Source organism: Rhipicephalus sanguineus, chromosome 9, assembly GCF_013339695.2.
Source record: "Rhipicephalus sanguineus isolate Rsan-2018 chromosome 9, BIME_Rsan_1.4, whole genome shotgun sequence".
In the NCBI taxonomy this organism is placed as follows: Eukaryota; Metazoa; Arthropoda; class Arachnida; order Ixodida; family Ixodidae; genus Rhipicephalus; species Rhipicephalus sanguineus.
Window position 1 is genome coordinate 74,291,580 of NC_051184.2, and position 22,784 is coordinate 74,314,363.

The window sequence follows — 22,784 nt, forward strand, 5'->3', positions numbered from 1 at the left end:
CACAGAGAAGATGGGCGATTGTCTCCTCGCAGCTACAGTTATCAATGTCGGGCTGCTGGCCATTCCAATTCGAAATGAGTAGGCCTTCGTGAAGGCCACCCCAAGCCACAGGCGGCACAGGAGCGTCTCCTCAGCTCTAGTTATTCCCGACGGAAGACGGAGCTGTAGATTCGGGTCCAAGTTGTGAAGACGGGCGTTGGTAAATTCCGTCGAGTTCCACTGTGCCAGTGTCAGTTCACGTGCATGGGAACGAAGCCTTGTTGCGGCGTCAGTTCTTGACAGCGGTATAGCTGCACAATGGAGGGCCTCATGGGCAGATCGGGCAGCCTCATCAGCACGGTCATTTCCGTAGATACCGCAATGGCCCGGTATCCACTGATAGATTAGGCTGTGGTGCTTCTCAATGGCGTGGTGATGAAGCAGTCTTATGTCAGCGACTAACTGTTCATTTGGTCCATGACGATATGGTGACATAATGCACTGGAGCGCTGCTTTGGAGTCAGAGAAGATTGACCACGCCTGTGGCGTTTCTTCCACTACGAACTCTAGAGCAGCACGGATGGCGGCGAGTTCTGCAGCCGTCGATGATGTCAAGTGCGACGTCTTGAACTTTATGGTGACGGATTTCTCGGGTATGACCACTGCCCCTGCTGAGCTTGTAGAAGAAACTGAACCGTCAGTATAAATGTGAAGGCGTCCACTGTGTTTTTCATGCAAGAAACAATAGAGTGCCTTGCTGTAGGGCCAGATATGACGAGTGTTTTTTCTTTTGTATATGTGCTTATAAAGTTTATAGATGCTTGCACAGATTTCTCGTGAAAACTATAATAGGAATCATAACATTTCCTAGAGCTTTCGATTTCATTGAAAATAGATTAGCTACGTCATGGTTTTGGCATTGGAATTGTCCTGGCCAGGACGTGTGTGCTTGTTTAATTATTATATTCGAAAAATTGCCCTAGAACAATAGTTGAAACTAGAAAATGAATGCACGTTCTCCTATTCATAGTATTGTTTCCAGGTCACTCCTGTATGTATCATTATACATTTTTACATTGTGTTCCACGCGTCTGGTTTAAGACGCGGATTTCTCATGGCAGTAAACAGTAATGTTCCAAGAAATTAACAAAAGAGCACTTACAAGCAGTACTATTTTGGGAAGGAAGAAAACTAGTTTTTTTCCACGAATCCCTTTAAACAAACCGTATAAACGTTTGCCTAAGAGAACACCTTCTCAAAAAGTGGAGCCATCTTCAATATGTTACCACATTGCGCTTTTCACACTGCTGTCATATTGGTGGGAATTCTGTTTCCTCTATTTCTGCTGGAATATGGAGGGTTTTCACCTGCTCTGGGATTTCCTGTTGCTGGACCAAGTCCGGGAAGACATCCGTATGAATCTGTTAGACCAGTGTTTACAACTCGGAGCACAACTCGTTCAACAACTCGAAGCACTACAAGGCGGTCCACACCTCCAAGTTGCTGGAGACATTTTGGAAGATAAAACATCGGCAAGGTATGAGGGGAAATTACTGATTCATTGAGCCGGATCACATGGTAAGCTATTTCTTATTTAATTTAGACGACGAACATACCGAAATAGACATTCATTGCCCGATCTAGATTTGTATATAGAGGGGTTGAATAACTTTCGCTTTTCTTCATCAAGAAAACAAAACACAGACAACTCAGGTAGTCAGTGCTTTAAAAGCTAATAATTAGTTACCTAATTTAGTATATTATTTATTCATTGAACAAACCAGATTGTGACGTGTGCTAGAAGATAAGTGTACCGCTTGAGGTAGCAGTTAAGTGAGCGCAGAATTGTCAAGTATTGCAAAACAAAATGATGGGCGGGTGGATATATTTTTTCATGATATGAAAAGGCGCGAACAAAACGGCACACAGAATAGAAGGACTGGTCCTTCGTCCGCAGTGCGAAACGTGCCGTCCTGTGTCATTCTATTCTGTGTGCCGTTTTCGTCGTCAGTTGTAACATTTTGTCAAGTACTGTCACTGATGTAGAGTGTAAAACGCTTTTTTCCTGTCAAAAAGACACCAGACTTGCTCATGAGATAAACTGATCATTTGTGTTCTATTTCAAGGAAGGCTAAGACGATATCACGGTTACGTAAGCGAAGAACTTCCAGAGCATACATGAAATGAATCTTGCTTTTCTTTATTGCTTAGTCGAAAATTTAGGCCACCATATTATTATTTTATCTTTCGTTAGTGACATGACAAATAGCACAAAATGTTCAATAAACAATTATATGCAATGTTTCATTTCACGGAATGCACGATGCCATTCGCAAGTAATGAGAAATGTGGAAAGTTTGCATTGTATAGTTTACATAGCGTTTGTAGAAGCTCTTGCAATCTTTTGTACTATGCATAATTGTGTTACTTTAATATTTACAGGTATGGGTGTCGACCGAGATACAAATCGCCTATTTGCAAATGAATAAAATAGTCAATAAAGTATTTTCTTGTTTGAGTCATGCGTCTATTATTGCGCTCCTACAAAACCACACGCACGTGCAATAAAAAGGAATATGATCGATTATCTCAAAAACATAATTTCACCATTCTCTCGCTTACATGGAGAAAATGACTCTCTTACATGAGGAGTCAGCAGAGATCTCAGTAATTCGTACGGCTTTCTGAATGCTAAGATATGTTTTGCTTGCAATGATATTTCCCAACCTATCTACTCAAGTACGTTGTCGTAGACGCAGTGCAGACTCGTCATCTCACGAATGCTGCCTACTAGCGCTCAGCGAATGCGAAACGTTTTCGTATTTCCAGTGTAAAAACAGAAGCTCCACATAGGCCCACACAACTTGACACAAGACACTCACGTGCGCTTCCAATATGATTTTGCATGTTCATTAAGTACTGCCATCCACTTTGCGAAGCTCACACGATGCCTGGCCACGGAAATAGATTTATTAGAAGGTCGATTGAATAGTGACCATATTTTCACACGCGCTTCTATTTTTTGTATTTTATGTAACGGCTCCATTACAGGCGTAACCATTGCCTCGTGTAAACCTCGCCTGAATGTCTGGAAAGCTTCCACAATATTTTATATTCATGTACTTGACACGTGGTTGAATAAACTCAAACTCAACTCAACTCAATATTCTTCTCATAAGCCTAAGCGAGCAACGCGAACAGTAGATCTTATTCCGGAACCAAACAGGCTACCAGCGATAACGCTGGAATTTTTGAGACGACAGGTATGAAATGTCGACGCGCTTTACTGCTGTCAGATTACCGACGGCCGACAGCCGACGACAGTACTTTCCGCTATCTGTGTACAGCGTGTATTGCTAGTACTTTAACTTTTCATTTCCTGGGCATAAGCTCGCCCGAATAAAGAGTTTCGTCTTAAACATGCCGACTGCTGCCTTCTCCATCGTCACGACCACGGGACGATATTCTGGGCATTTAGCTCATTATAAAGGCGTTTCTTGATATCCTTGATATGATTAAATGATCCTTCACTGTCGATTGTAAATTGCGATTAAACGACTCTCGAGAGCTGTGATGCTCTTACTGGGAACTACCTGTGAAACGGTTCATGCCGCGAAAAAGTAGGCGATATATGGGTATGTCCAGTTGTACAGAAAAGATTCTGCCTCAGCGCTGTGGACGTAACTGTAATATTTTTGTCGTTAAGATAACCTGATCACGTGCATAATTACCATTATGTGCCTAATTACCATTATGTAATTACGTGCATAATTACCTGCATAGTCACTCTGTCGCAGCATGTGTCCTCGGTATGAATGAAAGAAGGAAATTTCGAAGGCTCGCTTTGTCGGTTTGACGCAACCCTAATGGAAACCAGCAGATAATTAAGCCAATGAAGGCACGGGGACCTTACTGTACTGTTTTAAGTGTATTGTAGTAATTGGGATATAGATGTGAAGAAAGCAAAGTGGGCCAAAAGACAGCTTGCCGCCGGCTGCGACCGAACCTGCAACCCTCAGACAATCTCGGTAAGCAGATAAACTTCAAGTGCTACATGCTTGCCTTGTTCAAGAGACAAGTGTTACATGAACTGTAAAACTACTAGGCACTAGCATAACCCGAAAACAGGCTCATCTTTAGCGGAGGAGACGCTGCTCTCAAGGTCAATAAAAAGGCGGACATGCTAGCTCGCGAGCTTTGTAACCAATAGGTGTGGCCGCCGCAACTTAAAATATCACTCGAGCCAACGCCAGCCAAAGAAATCATTCCTCACCAGCGTCTCTCCCCGCTACAGTACGACGTTCCTCACCGGAAACTCAGCTAAGGGAAGTTAATTTCAGGTAACCGATCTGCGTAAAATGCAAGCTAATGTCTATACACATTTATATAAGTTAAACAAAATTGATGCGGCGATGCTTCCTGACTCCTGTCCGTGGTGCGGCGATATACCGACTTCACATATGCATCTTGGGGCTGTAATGAAAGAGATACCGACTTCATTTCATACATCATGAGGGTGAAATGAAGAAGTGCAAGGACCTAGGAATATTTTCCGGGAAGAAAATTACAGTTAGTATGGTGCTGTGGAAGGCACAGCTCGCCAGATCGGAGCCGGAGGTGCAGTTGGTACTTTGGGTCATGTCCGGTGACCATTCATACTCACTGGTGCCCTGGACTTGGGGCCCCACGCATAATGTTCCAAGCGCACTTTCGCCTTTCACCTGTAATAAACTTTGTTCTGCTGGTTCTAGATCGATGCACGTGAAGGCCTGTTTTATTTTTTCGCGGCAGCGATTATATAGACACTTTCCGCGGGTCTCTGTCATCATCATCGCCGTTATTTACCGTATAACGTCCAATTAGATAACATCGCCTCGCGCATCGTATGTACCACGCGCTGTCAAAGGACGCAAGTGTTAAGACGAACGTGGCTGAAGCTGCTATGACAAGAGCCGCTCATCCCTCCGCATAACATCCCTCCTGCAGCATAACAAGGATGAGTTATTCATATAGCTAATTTATCTCTGGCAGTACGCAGTGCTCTAAGGGGCGTCAGCGTGAAAGAAGCTTGTTCGGTGCTTCAGCGTGAGAGAAGCTTGTTCGTCGCACCACCTCGCCTCACTTCCTACATCTAGGCCGCACTCTGCGTTCAGCGGTACTGTAGCATCACATGGAGCAGTGATTCCCTCGAACTTCACGCATGCAGCCGTTGCCCTTGTGGTACCTACACCCACTCGAAGCCGTTCTTTTCATTCCCAGAATCTGAAAGAAGAAGCAGTAGGCGTATTTAGTCCTGCAACAGGCCACACTACTTTACCTGCATGAGAAACACAGCGGACGACTTCACATTTACACGGACGGTTATGTCCCTTCTGCATGCTCAGCAGGGGCTGTGTTTATTTCCGCGAAGTCAGTCACCAAATTTAAAACACTGCATTAGGCATGATCAACGGCCGCAGAACTCGCCGCCATCCCTGCAGCACTAGAATTTGTAATTGAAGAAGCTTCGCAAGCTTGGTCCATTTTATCTGATTACAAGGCAGTTTTTCCATGCCTTATGTTGCTATTTCGTTATGGACCTAATGAGCAGTTAGTCGCTGCTATAAGGCTCCTTCACCACCATGCACTCGAGAAACAACACAATATAGTGTATCAGTGGATACCGGGTCATTGTGGTATATACGGTAACGACCGTGCAGATGAGGCCGCATATGTACCGTTCTCTAGAACCGACACAGCTTCAAGACTTTGTTCGCTGGCACGTGAACTCACACTTGCCCAGTGAATCTCGGCGGAATTCACCAGCGCTCGTTTACAGAGCTTGGATCCCAACCTACAGCTCCGTCTTCCGTCTGGAATATCGCCAGCTAAGGAGACGCTTCTGTGCCGCCTGTGGCTTGGCGTGCCTTCACGAGTGCCTACTCGTCTGATTGGAATGGGCAACAACTCTACATGCAATTACTGCAGTTGCGAAGAAAGGATCTCCCATCTTCTGTGTGAGTGTCCCCGTTTCAGTGCGCAAAGAAAATAACTTTTGAATGCGCTAGATAAACTTGACAATCGCCCTTTGTCGGAACAAAGGGTTTTGAGACCTTAGCCGAGTCCGTGGTCACCACACAAGGCTTTAAAAGCAATATTGCGATTCTTGCGGACAACTGGTCTTAGAGACAGGCTCAAAGCAGTGTCATATTCTCGTTTCCCCTTTTTTCTCCCTCTCTTTTTTTTCCTTTTCTTGCTCTTCTTTTTTTGTAACATCTCTCTTCTATCAACTTTTATCCCCCTTACCCCTTCCCCCAGTAAAGGGTAGCGAGCCGGTCGAAGAACTGGCTAACCTCCCTTTCTTTCCGCTTGTTTCTTCCTTTGTTCCTTTCTTGTTCACCACCACCCAAGAGATGGCACAAAAGGTGCGCTTCAAAGGTCATCGACCCGCTCGTCTTTCGCAGGAGCTTGGATGGGCGCTTGCACCCTGTAGTTTGGCCTAGAGGGCGTGGTCTCTCGTGCGGCTGTGCTTAGCTCTTGACGAGGCAAGTTTGTGCTTTTTGTGTTTGCACCTGAATGTTTGCATTAGATCTATGGACCGCACGAAGGTCAATTCGCCCGCTGCAGCGGCCGTGTTTGCGCAACGAGTGCGCTATTGTCTAGAAAATTCAAAGCAGAGGCTGGTTGATTGTGCATAGAAGACACTCGCGGCACATTCCACAAACACAAAGAAGGATGGGCTAAAGAAAGCAGACAGGTATGGTCCGAGGGCGGTCCGATAAGTACTTAGCCTCCAAAAGAAAAACGAAAATTTCGGAATAGTGTCGATTTATTTCTCAACATAGTCCCCTTTCAACTCTATACACTTGACCATACGATACTCCAACTTCTTGATCCCGCCAGAAAAATACGTTTTCTCCTGAGCGGCAAGGTAGGCTTCTGTGGCGGCGATAACTTCTTCATTCGGCTCAAACCTTTGTCCGGCGAGCGACTTTTTCAAGTTGGGAAACAAGAAGAAATCACTCGGGGCCAAATCTGGAGAATACGCTGGATGGGGCACGGCTTCGTAGCCCAGTTCGACCAACTTGGCCGTGGCAACGGCGCAGGTGTTAGCTGGCGCGTTGTCATGGTGGAAGAGCACCTTTTTCTTCAACAAATGTGGCCGTTTGTTTTCGCAATTCGGCGTCAAATCGGCCCAGTAATTCAGCGTAGTAGGATCCTGTCGCCGTTTTGCCCTTCTCAAGGTAGTCGACGAAGACCACACCTTGAGAATCCCAGAAAATGGTGGCCATCACCTGGTGGCCTTCTTCGGAGCAGGTTCTCCGAGTGCAGTCTGCTATTTCGACTGTTCTTTTGTCTCTAGTGTGTACCAATGGATCCATGTTTCGTCGACGGTCACAAAACGACGCAGGAACTCCTTCGGATTACGCTTAAACAGCTTCAAACACTGCTCTGAAGTGGCCTCACGACCGCGCTTGTTGTCCGGAGTGCGCAAACGCGGCACCCATCGCGCCGACAGCTTTCTCATGCCCAAACGTTCATGCAGGATATTACCCACGCGGTCTTTTGAGATGCCTACCGACTCAGCTATCTCGCGCACCTTCAGTCGGCGGTCTGCCAATAGGAGGTCGTGAATTTTTGCCACATTATCGGCCGTGGTAACCGTTTTTGGGGCCCCTGGGCGAGGCTCATCAAAAACCGACGTATGACCACGATTAAACTCGGCGAACCAATTTTTTATGGTTGCCATCCAAGGAGAAGACTCACCGTAGACGGCATCTAGTCGCTCTTTGATTTCGCTGCGCGATTTCGCTTCCAAAAACAAGAATCGAATCACCGACCGATATTGCTTTCTTTTCATTTTTAACATACACACGCATATCACCTGTTTCCTCAAGCGGCCAAAACAAAACCGCGAGCCCGATTCGACTGGACCTTCACATGTGTCCCTCTAAGAGAGCGTACTTAACGTCAGTATATGTCTCATGCGATAGACTCGCGCTCTCGTGGTGAGGCTAAGTATTTATCGGACCACCCTCATATATATACACGGTTAGAAATATACTGGCACACGGGTGCCTGCCTCAACGAGAGACTACGCCAGCACAATACCACTTTAAAAGGCACGCCTACTTCACATTTGCCTGCACATTTTGTTCTTGTGGCTGTAAACCGTTGTTTATTCGCACGCATGTCATCTTCAGGCACGTTGACGAAAGGTCTCGTGAAATCATAGAAGCTTTTCACATTAATTACAACCATGATGTTTGCATTTCCACCCCATCTATCTGTCTTCATGATTGCGAATTTAGCCTGCTTGAAAGAGGTGACAATTATCTGTAATGCGATGATGCGCGCGCAGTCGGATCACGTGTATTTATTCCTTTCTCCTCAATAAACCCACCAGTTGTTAGTCAGCGCCTGTCCTTTGTAGTCCTCCTTCTCTTGTCCTCGTATTTTTGCGCTGTTTAAACAATGAAGTTAAACCAACTAGCCCAATTTTGCACACTGTTACAATTTGTTCGTACGTATATTTCCTGCTTACCATCTTTCTATCTATTAGACATGGGGGATCTCGTTGCTTTGCAATTGCTTTGCAATTGAGCAGTGAGATGATATGGCATATTTGCTATTTCGGAGGCTTTCATACGCGAACAGCCGATACCACTGAGTAGAACTTGAAAGACAATTGTATGTTTTATGCGAGGTGCATTGCCACCTTGAAACATAAAGACATAAAGTTCGAGTGTCGTGAGGGAACCAACTCTCAAATAAAGAAAGATTGAGAGGCGTAAAAAAAACCTGAAGGTGTGAGATCTGCTTTCTTAAAAGCCAACAAATATTTTACTCCCGCCATTCACTACATCGAACACGATATAATCCTGCGATGAAAAATTAAATGAATAATTTCTAAATTTCGAAGCACCACGAATGACTGTCTCCTTTAAGGTCACGAGTTAGGTAACACTATGCGGTGCAACAGATTTTAATAGAACGACACATGCGCTAAAACCACCATCCGCTTCCAAACAGCGTACACCCAGAGTTTGGCGATGCAGAAGGCGCCCTAAGGCACGATTTTTTCGAGAGTCTAAATCTTGCTATCCACTTGTTCTAAACGCCTGAAATAAGGCTCATTCCCATATGGCAGCTGTTTCGACATACACGTTTGTCACGCAATGCGTGTGTAAAAAAAGGTGAATTTGCACATACAAGTGCCATAATGTAAGGGCTTCCGATCTGCTCTTAGAGTTAATAAGCTTTATGTGGTCTAGGTGGTTCAGATATTGTGAACCTTCACAAACGTTCTCTCTTTAATTCGCAGACAATAGTCATGTGATCTTAAAAGTACCAAAAAAAGGCAAAAGAAAAATAGCAAGCTTCGCAAACCCACTTAAATACAGTGGGCAACCTCTCGAAGTATTGTGCCGTTTCAAACGTCTTATTCGTACGTTGAACATAGGTGCATAGATATGGGCGTGTAAGTTTTCACAGGCTGAACACAATAGCTGTTACCTAGTTGAAGACAATACTCGCTATATTAAGGCCATAAGTATGGCAGTGTATGCACCTTACGCTGCTTAAACAAAACCCTCGACTAGGTTTCTAATCTTGAAATATATTATGCTTAGTCTGGACAATACGAAGAGGTTAATCAAGGTTGTCTATGTGTGAAAGCTATATTTAACGATAATTTGTTTTTCCACTAACCTCTGGCCTCTGTTTAAACAGGCTCTTTTGCTTAATTTCGAGGCAACTAGTCTATGAGTGTGCTGTTATAATATGACCTCTATATCTCAGAATGATTATAAAAAAAAACCAACACGAATAAATGCCTTCAGTAGGCCTTGCAGGAAACGTCGTTCTTAGCATATATATTCATAAAATTTGTGATATGTACTCAACTAGCACACATAGCATAAACGTTACCTTGGCGCAACGAAATACTCTTCTCAGTTGGCCAGGTAATAATCTGCAGAATCATAAAATGCAATATATCTCACAAAAAGTCATGCAGGTATTAATCCTGTCTGATTATCAAAAAAAAATGGCAGAACCCACACGTTGTAGGAATCGGTTTCACGCGAAGCAGTCAGCGAGTACTTCTATGCTGCATTTCAAGGCTTTGAGCCAAGCGTTCCGAAGTGGATCGACGTTTCTTTTTTTGTAAGTGTAGTAGCTCTGTGCACATCGTGGGCTTACCAGGCACGTCGACAACAATGGCGTTTAAACGGTAACTTATGGTGCGACGTAACGTTAGCCCTCACGTTAGAGTACATACGTCACTGTTATCGAAACTAAGTGCACTTTATGTTGTAATCATGTGAATATCACACGTAACTTTCGTTATTGTACTCCTCCTGGGTCGAGCGATGCTTCACTATAGCTTGCTGAATCAAAGGAATACATATGCAATGTGCATATGCAGAGGCTAAAGGCTATATAGCCTTTAGCCTCTGCTCCCGATCCTGTAAGAATTCAGGACAAATAAACTTCAATTCAATTCAATTCAATTCAATGTTTATTAGACTACTAATAAAGCGGAGCCAACACTGGAACCACAGACGTTAATCTGATATGATATCTGTATCTTAGGAGTACATAAGAAAGGTGGCAAACTGGGCTAGTTGGGCGGCAGCGCTTGCGTCGTGCCCTTGCTTGTGCTTTCGTGTTCTTTTTTGCGCTGAACATGTTGAGTAGGAGAACAGATGTAGTGTTGTAAAATTGTAAAATCAATATTGTAAAATCAATAGCCAGCACCACAGCCACAATTGACATTTCACTGACATTACACCTGCATAGGCTGTTTTTCGAAACCAGTTTATGGACCTCGCGCGGCTCTGTGGCAGAATACCTGTCTGCCGCGCAGAATGCTTGGGTTCAATTCCTGCTAGAGTCCTTATTGTTATTCTGTCCATTCGTCGCGTCAACGCTGCCGATGTCGGCTTCTCATAACGCTCTCGCATTTAAATTACCAATGTTTGTTCTCGCCGTTCCTTGGTAGATGTAAACTGTCAATCACCTGTGGCCCATACCCGTACACCGCGGCCCGTGGTAAACGGGTATGTGCCATACGTGTCCGGAGGAAAGGGTTCGATGAAGTACGCGACAGAATTTTCAGGTCAATCCTGACATGACCAGACCATATTCGTCAAGTCTTCTTACCCTCCCATGCGAATTTTAGATGCGAAGTATCTTATGGCGGAGTTCAATGCGGTGGTGGTGGTGTGCGCCGTGACCACCCTTACTGCGCATGCGCATACACTCACCACTCACCCTCTCCCCTCCCCCTCTCCACTTCCCCTCTCCCCTCCCTCTTTCTACTCGTCCTCTGAAACGCAGGCTAGACCAACGCCACCTAGACAAACTTCGTGAAGGCCTGGAAGCTGTTCGAGTGACGTGTCACTAGTGCGCTGACGCTCGACCTGCGTGAGCTATGGTATTCGTGCTTTAGCGGCCGTTTAGTTCATTTAATATACACCGAAATCGGTATGGCGGAACAGGAGCGTATGGCAAACATGACTCATAGGCTGTAACATGTATATTATGACACGCATGTCATGTAAGGCTTGATTTACATGACACACTCTTGGAGCGCTCGCTGCTATTTCATTAAATGTATGTATACCAAAATTGGCATAGCGTTACATGGTTGTATGACGAACATAAATGACAGGTTGTAACGTAAAAATCATGACATTCATGCCACGTGCGGCATGACTTGCATGCCACGCTCATGGTGGGCTCGCAACCGTTTGGCTAGCAAGATGTGTATCAAAACTTGTATGCCGTGAGGTGACTGTATGAGGAGCATAAATGACAGGTCTTAGCATGAAAATCATGACATGTTTGTCAAGTAAGGCGTGAATTATATGACATTGTCAAAGTAAACTTCCGGCTGTTTCGCTAACCGGATTTGTACCAAAAGCAGTAGGACGTGAAATAAGTGCGTGACGAATATAAATGAGTTGCCATGTATTGTATACACGAGAATGTAAGTTCTATAGCACGGTATTTAACGAAATGTACATGCATGAATGCACGACAAACATTCATTAGGGAACCCGCTGTTATGACATGAAGGCCTTTATTTGCCTCACAGACAAATAATGCGATATATGCAGATCCTTGCTGACTGCTACGCATTACATCAACTCCCACAGTGTGTGACATGTGGCGACTTTTATATTCGATTGGAACCCCCGTTATTTGCGTGCCAAATGTTCTAATAAATAAAAACAACGCATACTTCAAAGTACATAAATAAGCATACACATCTCGTTCCGCTTTTGTGCCTTGTTTATTGCAAACTTCTCGTAGAATATCGTCCAGACTGAAGTGTTTTCGCACACCTGCAAGTGACAAGAGAGTGACAACTTTACAATTCACGTTTCTGCAGTTCACCCTAACATACTGCGAAACGCACGCACGTGGCAAAAACGAAACGTAATACCATCATGCTACATGAAATGGAATACACGAAAATCAAAAGAGAAGGTGTGTATTTACCTTTGAATGCTTTGTCGGGCTGAAATTATCCTTTGGTTTAACACGTATGCATGCCTTCCGCGCGCCTTCATCGGTTGGAAATCCAAATACGTGTACCTTGGTCGTAGTTGCCACAACAATGTGGAACACAACACTTCCCTGGCATCACAGCCTATAGTCGGTGACAGCCTAAGAATAAATATAAGCTCCGCCCACGAGGCCGCATTGCTCATATTTTGCATGCCTCCGCGCTGCAAACGAAGTAGTTCCTAAACAATGGCAATAATTTTCACGCATATAAACCTTATTTTCTAATACTGCACTGATACTGAAATAAAGAAAGCAAAGCTAGATAAAATAAACTGTGAAGGCACGGAGTTCAGCGTCAGCATAACAATATAGCTGTTATTTAAATCGCACCCCCCGCCACGGTCATCTCGGAGTCTATACGAAGAAGTAATGTACATCTCAAAGGTGATGTTTCTGAGCAGCACCTATTTTGGTATTAAAACAAAAAATGGCAGATTTAACATAAAACTTAGAATAAAGGAATCGTTATTTTATGGTTTCAAAGAACGAAACACGGACATTATACGCATTTAACAAGGTCGCTTCTAATTTTTTCGCGAAACTTTCGCCGCCAGTTTTCTTCACTGTCTGCTGTAACTATGGCAACTGTGACTCAAAGGGAAGTATGGCGAAGTGGTCTGAGATTGCCTTCGCGAATTTCGACTCTCGTGTTGCCGTTATTACCGCATTTGCGTCTCTAGTCGCCGTGCTTGTCATCGCTTTTGAGCTAAACGCCATGGCCTCATTTGACGTCTTGTTTTAACGAAATAAAAGCGTGTAGCACACATCGCGTTTAATTGTGGGGGTCATTGCATGCGTTACCATTACTTTTACGCCAAGGAGATGCAGGCGGCTAAATTGGAGTTGACTAAAAGCTTTACGTGGGATTGTTTCTTGCCTCGACAAGTTGCACTGGCACTGCCATTACCCCTTAAGACTTTGAACGTTCAAGTTTTTAATTAATTTATTATTTATTTATTACATGCCTGCGTCGCCCCAGTCGGCATTACAGCAGGGGGGCACACTTTTACGGGAAGGGCCCCCCCCCATACCATATATATATATATATACATACATATATATATATATATATATATATATATATATATATATATATATATATATATACACACACTGAGGCTGCCGTCGGTTGCCATACAACAAACAGGAAAAGGATATACGCTTCTCAAAAGACAGTTTATTTGTCAACGTTTGGATATCAAGGCAAAATTTACGAGGCTTCGATACGCTTTTATAGCATCGCCCTCCGTGCAGGTAGAAAAAGGAAAAAAAAATAAGCAATAAAAAATGTAGAAATGAAAGAAATCAGTAGCCAAAAGACTACAGATACACACTCGGACATAGAGAAAACACGCGCATCTTCGAAGAAAAAAAAACAAAAAACATATAGATGTCTACATAGATAATATCGGTGGACACAATCAGTAAGTACATCCGTTTCGTACATTGCCAAGCCCCACCTCTCCGGCTCCCCCCTCTTCATTTGTTCGTGAAGCATAGTGAGGGAGTGAGGCTTCAGAAGAAGGGATAAGCGCTTAAACAAAAGGGTCTATGCACTATGAGCTTCACGAGTTTAATATGAACAAATTATCACTGCGTGATACCTGCACACAATACACGCGAGATGCAAAAAAACGCACGTTAGGCAAAAACAAGAATTCCAAATATGATATCGTGAAGTATGATGCAACGACATTAAAAACAAAAGCTTTTTTTTCATTCAATGATATTTTTGGCGGCATTACTTCAGTTAAGATCACGATCCATGGAATCGATGTGTCACAGCGAGGGCATTATTTTACGGTTTGTAGACAACGATTACCTCGCACGGCGTTTAACATTGCAAGGCGTTCGTGCATCGAGCGTGAGACTTACGCGACGGGCACTTCAACCTAGCACATCATTCTGAGCCGGTGGGAATGAATTCCGTTAAGACGACGCAACTGCGCCAATAGGCACACGTCACAAAATCACACACGCACCAGATGACCACAATTATCTTCTTATAATGCACACACCACTGCATATTCTCCACACCGGGTTTGTTTACTTTCGGAATGTGTTGCGCTTACGGGCTACGTTGGTGGCTTTCTTTCTCTCACGCTTCGTCCGTACATACGTCGTTTATATAGGAGCACAGCACGGCGCATATCACAAAATCACAGCATATCCACGGAGTGAATGATGATGAGTGGGCGAAGCTGCGGAGGTTCATCGGTAAACCGTGAATCTTCCGTGAATTCTGCCGAGTAAATCACCACTGACGTGAGATCGGGCGCGTTTATACTAAAGGTTCGATGAGTTATGACGACTTGCAGCTCACTTTAATTTTACATGTACGCTGTGAATTTTCATTATTCAGAAAACCATTGCTTTAGAAAACATCTGCCGTCTTTCGTTAAGCAGCTGGCGTCTTTTCGTTTTGCTTTAGAAACATCTGGCGTTCTTTCGTTTTGCTTTTACAAAACATCTGGCGTCTTTCGTTGGTTTATTTCATCAATCAACGGCGTTTTGAACAAAATTTTTATTGTTTAATCACGCACGGGAGAAATCTCACCGGGCACTACCTTGGAAGTAAACAATGGCTGCTAATGGGAATGAGAGACAGAAGAAGTCGGCTTTTAGCTAACACTTACACTTTTACTTCTACTAACGTTTCCTACTGGAACATACCAATGGGTGCTAACGGGGAATGAGAGACAGAAGAATTCGGCTTTTAGTTAACCCGCACGCTGCGAGTTTTTTATTGTTCAACAACGCACAGGAAAAATCTTCCACCGGCACCACCTTGGAGGTCAAAGCGTAAGACTGGTTACGCACTACGACTACTACGACTACGACTACGAGGGACGAACGGGTGCCGCCTTAAGGAGCTTCGCCCCTAATAGATCACCAAGATTCCAACGTTGCGAGCTCCAAGTAATACACACACACACGCACTTGTGGCAACGCTAACGCCATGGCTTTTGCAGGCGGTAAATCGTACACAGACGCGCACATTCCGACTTCACTTTCACCTTATTGCTTTTTTAGCGCAAAAAAACGACACCACAAGAAAGAAGACGGAACACAGCGCTACTCTCAACTGACCATGGACCATGGAATCTCACCAACTAGCCCGCCAACGCATTCTGTTGCACTTTCACCTCACTGCACACGAATGAACGCGACGACAATCGTCGATGTGGTGACCCTCTGGCGATATGCTTGGTGTATTCGAGAGATGGAGGGAACGCACGCAGTGTTGCAACTTGAAGCTGCCGAAACGACGGAACGCGCTAAAGCGTTGTAAAACACTCCGAACTGCTGCCGCTTCGGTGATCTCCAAACGCGGCAGTCACAAGCTTCTACTGCATCGGATGACGACCGGCGAGGATGATGCTGAGTACGTACGAATAACAGTAGGGAAGAGCTTCTTCTGGAAGAAACGAACACCTCAGGAAATTCGAATTGACGGATCTCGGTATCGGTACAGCGGTACCTCGCCTCTCGTCGCGAACGGCGCCATGTTGCATTTTTCATTGGCTCGTCTTAACCGTTACGTCATGGTAAAGAGCGGCCGTAGTTGGACGCGCATAACACAAATGGCCAGCGGTAGAGTTTACTTTTTATTCTTAGCTTGTCACCGACTATAGTCACTCAACGACCAACACGCGTACAAACACAAGCAGCACACATCACAGCTTCGAAGGAACCGACGGCACTCAAAGCAACGCAGCATTAGCGTTTCTCGCACTGCTTTCAACTTAACTCGGCATCGGATGGCAGCCAGCGCGTGATAGATTCGATACACGTCCAGCTTCGAATGCTGAAGTGACCAAAACGCCGATGCGAACGCGCCGCCGAACGCGGGCGTGTGCGATGATCCGCCACCAAGCACAGCGCACAACGCAACCAGCGTCGCAGCCCTGTAGTGATGCATGGGTGCTAGCGTCCGCCGAACAAGAGCGGCCCACTGAAAAAAATCACAGCATATCCACGGTGTGAATGATGATGAGTGGGCGAAGCTGCGGAAGTTCATCGGTAAACCGTGAATCTTCCGTGAATTCTGCCCAGTACATCATCACCGACGTGAGATAGGGCGCGTTTATACTAAATGTTCGATGAGTTATGACGACTTGCAGCTCACTTTAATTTTACATGTACGCTGCGAATTTTCATTGTTTAGAAAACCATTGCTTTAGAAAACATCTGGCGTCTTTCGTTAAGCAGCTGGCGTCTTTTCCTTTTGCTTTAGAAACATCTGGCGTTCTTCCGTTTTGCTTTTACAAAACATCTGGCGTCTTTCGTTGGTTTATTTCATCAATAAACGGCGTTTTGAACAAAATTTTTATTGTTTAATCACGCACAGGAGAAATCTCACCAGGCACTACCTTGGAGGCAAAGAATGGCTGCTAATGGGAATGAGAGACAGAAGAAGTCCGCTTTTAGCTACCGCTGCGAATTTTTTGTTGTTCAACAACGCACAGGAAAAATCTCCCACCGGCACCACCTTGGAGGTCAAAGCGTAAGACTGGTTACGGACTACGACTACGACTACGAGGGACGAACGGGTGCCGCCTTAAGGAGCTTCGCCCCTAAAAGTCAGCCCACTACCTCTGACGACACGCGACAAATGGAGTTTAGCTTCCCGGCCTTGACGAAGTTTGTCTAGGTGGCGTTGGCCAGAGCCGTATATTCCCTTTGGGAGAGTTCGGCGCTCTTTTGATCTCGCCGCCAGTCTGGAAACTGCTGCACTACAGTCTGGCAACAGCGCGCTTCCGCGCCGCCGACGCCATTTCGTGCCGAGGTTTCTCGTGATGCTGTACCCGTGACGTCGCTATCGGCGTTTATCCTTCCTCTGTGACCGACCTGGTGTGTCTTTGCTGCTGTTCGTGCACGTGTCGGCTGCGTGGAACATCGTGGACCTGCACGGACGTCGCAATGGGGGCTTGCAGCGCAGTAGTTATACTCCGACGTGCGTTCGCGTCAGCCCGCCGCGGCGTGAGTTGGCGACGCTAGGTTCGTCACGTTACATTGACGCGAAAACAGAGCACTCTATATTCCCACTTGCGCGACGCACTACGTCGCCTTGACGCATGCGCAATTGAGCGCACTCGGCGTCCCTTCTTCACGTAGAGACACAGACGCAGTTCAGTCTGGATAACGTCGCCGGCGTGGAATGCAGCATGTCGCATCTCGCGCCGGCTGCAGCCGGGGCGTGTTGACGGACGCTGGGCGCGTCAGTCGCATCGCGCGTTGGCCTATAGAGTGCTGCACGTTTGTTAGCGTAGCGTCACTGTGCCGAGCGTGCGCGCGCGTCGACGTTACGCTGGAGTATATCAGCTCCTTAACTCGCTGAAGAAAGGGTTCGCCAGAGACGGAGCGTTGCGGGCGCACGCCAACGCGAGCTTACAGTGCCGCGGCACAAAATGGCGGACAGCGCCGCCGCTAAATTTGGATGGGTGTTGGCTCCGCCCCTCCGCCGAACTCTCCGGCGTTGGCTAGACATGCCGAAATTCTCTCCTGCGCAACGCCGCGATAAGCACCAGCGCATGCGCGTCCCCTCCCCCTCTCTCTCCTCTTCTACGCTGCCCAGAATTAACGGCCAGGCTAGAGGGAAGACAAGACGCGCGTAGCGTTCCTCTTCGCGTTCCACGACGCGAGGTCGGTAGCGTGCCCAAAGAACGCCAACGGAACGCGATCGTGCAAATGCTCAGGCTTCGCATCGCCTCATGGTCCCCTTTAGCGGGAAATGGTGTAATTTCTTTTAAAGAGGATAGTCTTTCTTGGGGAACTTAAACGCAGAAATTTTGGTCTGTCTTTCTGTCTGTCTGTCTTTCTGTTTGTCGGCACGTCACCCGATTCTGCCAACCGGCCAAAGTTGAACCACTTGCTTACCGCCCACCCATCTTAAACTGGTACGGCTGTTCATAATTGTGAACGTTGTCGATCAAAAAGTAAATATTACGCATATCTGAGGAGTAACATCATTAGGTAAGTATTAGGTGGTGTGTTCCTTTAATAGAAAATACATAGATACGCAATTTTATAGACCTTGATGGTATGCGTTTAACGTTGAGACAGTAACGCGTTTATTAAAAGATTGTCACAGCTGAAGCGATCAGCGGTCCAAGCCGAGCAAGAGCGAGCGCCAACAACAACCGTCTTCGTCTTGTTCTTTCGCAGGCGTTCTTGTCTGCGCCCTACCATGTTACAAATCACTCCCCCGCGGAAGAGGAGCCATCCTGGCGACCTAAGGAACAGGTACAACTGGTGGGTCATAATGCGGCTTCAGTCGATCGACGTGAACAGTCTCGCGGCCGCGACGACGGCGGTCCGTAGATGATTGAACAGGCTCAATCATATAGTTAACTGGGGATGCTTGACGTAGGACGCGGTAGGGGCCTTCGTACTTAGGCAGTAGCTTTGTGGAAAGGCCAGAAGCGGAGGAGGGAACGCGAAGCCACACCAACGTTCCAGGCGAATACGACTGAGGAGGCAGGTTTTCGTCGTGACAGTCCTTCTGGCCCTACTCGCCCTACAATGTTACAACCCTAGTTTCTTAAGGTGCACTGAAAATGCGACTGCGCTGAAACTTGTCTTCCTCCGTGCCCTCTGCACAAGCTCATGTTGTGTTTCGGTTTCGGTTCAGTATTGCATTGTACGAATGACAGGGGGCGCCGCTCTGGCATTCCTGTTTTACCCAGGCGACGTGTAAGTAAGAGAGTTTGTGGAGAGTACTCTTTGACTGCGGACGTTTCTTCTTCGGTGCATCGCGCCAAACAGCGTGTTCGGGCTGGCCGGCGTCCCGGGGACACCGGTCGCGTTGGTCACGGCCGGTCTTCACCTGCCGCTGCGCCGGGACTACCAGCCCGCAACACAGCACTCATGTTTCCCGACGTATTGCCAGATGGCGTCCATATCTCACGCAGCGCCTCTTCTATCGTCTTTACACGACATTTGCAGATACGCAGATAGGCGGCCAATTTTATCTACGCCGAGTTAAGAAGGCGATCATGAGAGCACCGGGACGTAGGCGGCTAGATAGATAGATAGATAGATAGATAGATAGATAGATAGATAGATAGATAGATAGATAGATAGATAGATAGATAGATAGATAGATAGATAGATAGATAGATAGATAGATAGATAGATAGATAGATAGATAGAAGAAATGCTTTGCATTTAAAATAGGAGAGCCACCTGAGCACGCGGAGTAGTCTCGCACCTACCGCTTCTGCCTCTGCTGCCCGCAGTTATATTACGCGCTTTAATCGCATCAATAACAGCGTTTAAAAATACATAATGTATTAAAGAAGACTTGTGCCAAAAGGTCAATCGGAACGCGGAGCTATGCTCTAAATGTACTGCGCTGACATACTGGGAACTCGATGAAATTCACTAAAGCTTATACCTAGAGAAACCAGCAAATAATGAAGCTAGAAGAGGTAAAAGGGACATTATTTGTATGTTATAACCGCAGTATAGTAATTATGATGTAAATGGAAAGGAATTAAAAGTACACGAAAAAATCCACTTGATGCATGGAGGGGCCGGACCTACAACATTCGAATGACGCACCGAATGCTTTACCAAATTGTATGCAGCAGCAGTGGCTTTCCCATCCCATTTATTGGATTTCGTGTTTGTATAATCATGGCAGTGTTAGGCAGCGCTGGTTGTAGTTATGAGGGCGAGTTTGGAACACTATTTTTGTCGCCAGCTGGTGTCACGTAGCACATCAGCTTATTACGAGCTAGGAGCTGACCAATAAACCCTCCTATCCTACCTAAGGCATCAGGTGTGCCGGAACGAGACCCTCGATACGAATAAATGAAGCGAGGGTATCGATCGTACGCTCGTAAGAGGCTGCAATTGAACTTGCAGGAAAACCATCACTTTAATTACCTTAAACAGTGTTCTACAATAATCTTTTCTACAGGCGTACTGTGCGGCCAAATGTTAAAGAAAATGATACACACTTTCTCTTAATTTATGCCTAAAATACTTGAGATTACTTCAAATAATATGAAAGGTAGAGCAATTGAAAACCTTTTTTATGTTTGTCTGTTTGATGACTGCCTGCTGTCTTCACAATAGAAAGCGAAGCAGGTGTAGACGGTATGAACAGTGCAATCTGTATAAGCAGTACACAATAGGGCGCAGTCTCATAATACAACAGGCGGTGGCGCCCCACAAAAATGTTCCGCGCACCTGGGAACTAGCTACCAGTTTCAGGCATTTAAAACTTTCAGTACCAAAGAAATGACGACATTTCGGCACCGTTCCCGACAATGCTCAGAAAATTTCTGTAGTAGCATTAGATTCATGGACAAAAACTAACGTTTCGTAAGCTCTAGTGCAACGAGTTAATTATGTAGTTTCTTACCTAAATACGCGTGCGAGGGTAGTCACAATACATTTTCTATTCGCTATACCTTTGGGGAAGCTATTGTGATAGAGCGTCCTAAGCAGAGTACAAAGAATACCTACCGCACGAGGGAAATATGTTACGTCAGAATTTTACCTTCGTTCTCTGTGAACACACAACTTTCGGCCTATATACCGATCCCAAACCATGAATGCATATAAAAAAGTTCACTTGCCATTCTACACTGCGAAGGAGGATAACCAATTATCCGTGCAGGATGCGGCACAGATGTGCCAAGGAATTTTGATGAAAAATACAGAATGTTTCGTTTGAATTTAGGGTATAATCGTTGAAAGCATTTCCACCTCAATTTTCGTGGGCTTATTCAGTTATTTACAGTTTTCTTTTACGTATTCATTTGGTATTCAAGCACATAGGCATTCAGTTATTTACATTTCTCTGTTGACACACACACACACACACACACACACACATATATATATATATATATATATATATATATATATATATATATATATAGTTGGTTATGCGTATTTCTTTATGTGCACCTCTATTAAATTATTTATTTATTTGCTTTATGATTTAAAAAATATCTATTTTATTTACTTTTTCCTTGGCTAGTGGTGAGTACTGGGGTTTGCCCCATTTGTGCGCCGCATATACCTGCTAGAGGTTTTCTATTCAGAGGGTAAGAATACGTTGAGTTACGAGTGGTGTAGTTATACGAGGCTTGTTCACTTTTACGCTGTATAACAGCAAATATACTGTAAACCAGACAATTGGACCGAGGGGCCGGTATTTCTCTTATTTCTGCCCTTATAATGAAAGGCCACGTATATTGAAGTCAAGGAAATCGTAGAGGACATTACCTGCAGTTCTAACTTAAGATGATGTTATCATAACTTCACGCGTGCATGCTTAGCCAGTTATGCTATGGCAGTACAGGTTGGCACGTTCACTTTCTTCACAAAAAGGTGGATCAGGACAACACCACGGGATCATGGGTTTTTTGACAATAGCTTTGTTAGAAATTGTGTTTGTGTGGTTGGCGCTAAATTCAGTGTAACCAACAAGCGCTAAAATGATCGCTCTGTTCAGAAATAACGTTAATAAACAAAATAACAAATATTCAGCGACCATCTTGAGAATACTTGAACAAGAAAAAGCTTCGAAGGAAGCTGGATATATTGTGCCCTTTCCTCGGTAAGAGCTTGATCTGGGCGAGTTGGTTAATAGCAACGGGAAGGCAGAGCGCAACTGTGACAATGGACAAGAACATGCAACACACACGAGCACTGTGTGTTGCGTGTTCTCGTCCATTGTCTAAGTTGTGCTGTGCCTACCCATTCCTCAGTAAAATATGTTTTAACGCTTTCGTGTCCGAAATAAAAGAAGAACAGGCTAAAATTACCCATTTTTTTCGCTCACTTCGTAGAGCAATTTTTAAATAAAGCGGTACCATCATTTCAATGAAATATCATTTCTTCATTTTCCTACTTGTGTTAAATCATACCGCACGCACTGTATCGGAGGCGGCCATGCAATGAAAGCTGAGGCACAGGTGGAGGAGGAGCAGTAATAAACCTGATTGAAACAACACGGACAAGTGAGGCCATCTAGCGTCGAAAAATACAACTACATCGGGTATAGTAGGGGTTGGCTCCGCGTGGGACTAAATTTTTATTGATGACGAGCAGAGTCGTGATAGTTCATTTTCGTTTGAAAATCTTATGAAGGCTATAGTCGTCGACGGTCGTGAAAGGATGCATTCCACGATAAATGCCCTGCGAGACAGCCTACTCACACATCTAGAAGCATCACTGAACCATCCAAAAACTATGTCGAGTAAATTATTACAGACACGGTCTGT

General features: G+C 45.1%; 1 long non-coding RNA gene across 1 annotated transcript; it reads left to right on the forward strand.

Annotated features, from left to right (window-relative positions):
- The first annotated feature begins 1,178 nt into the window (after nucleotides 1-1,178).
- On the forward strand, nucleotides 1,179-2,497 carry LOC119405328 (uncharacterized). The gene is made up of 2 exons (XR_005186465.2): nucleotides 1,179-1,557; nucleotides 2,422-2,497. It is a non-coding gene; the product is annotated as an uncharacterized LOC119405328 (long non-coding RNA).
- Nucleotides 2,498-22,784: the final 20,287 nt, after the last annotated feature.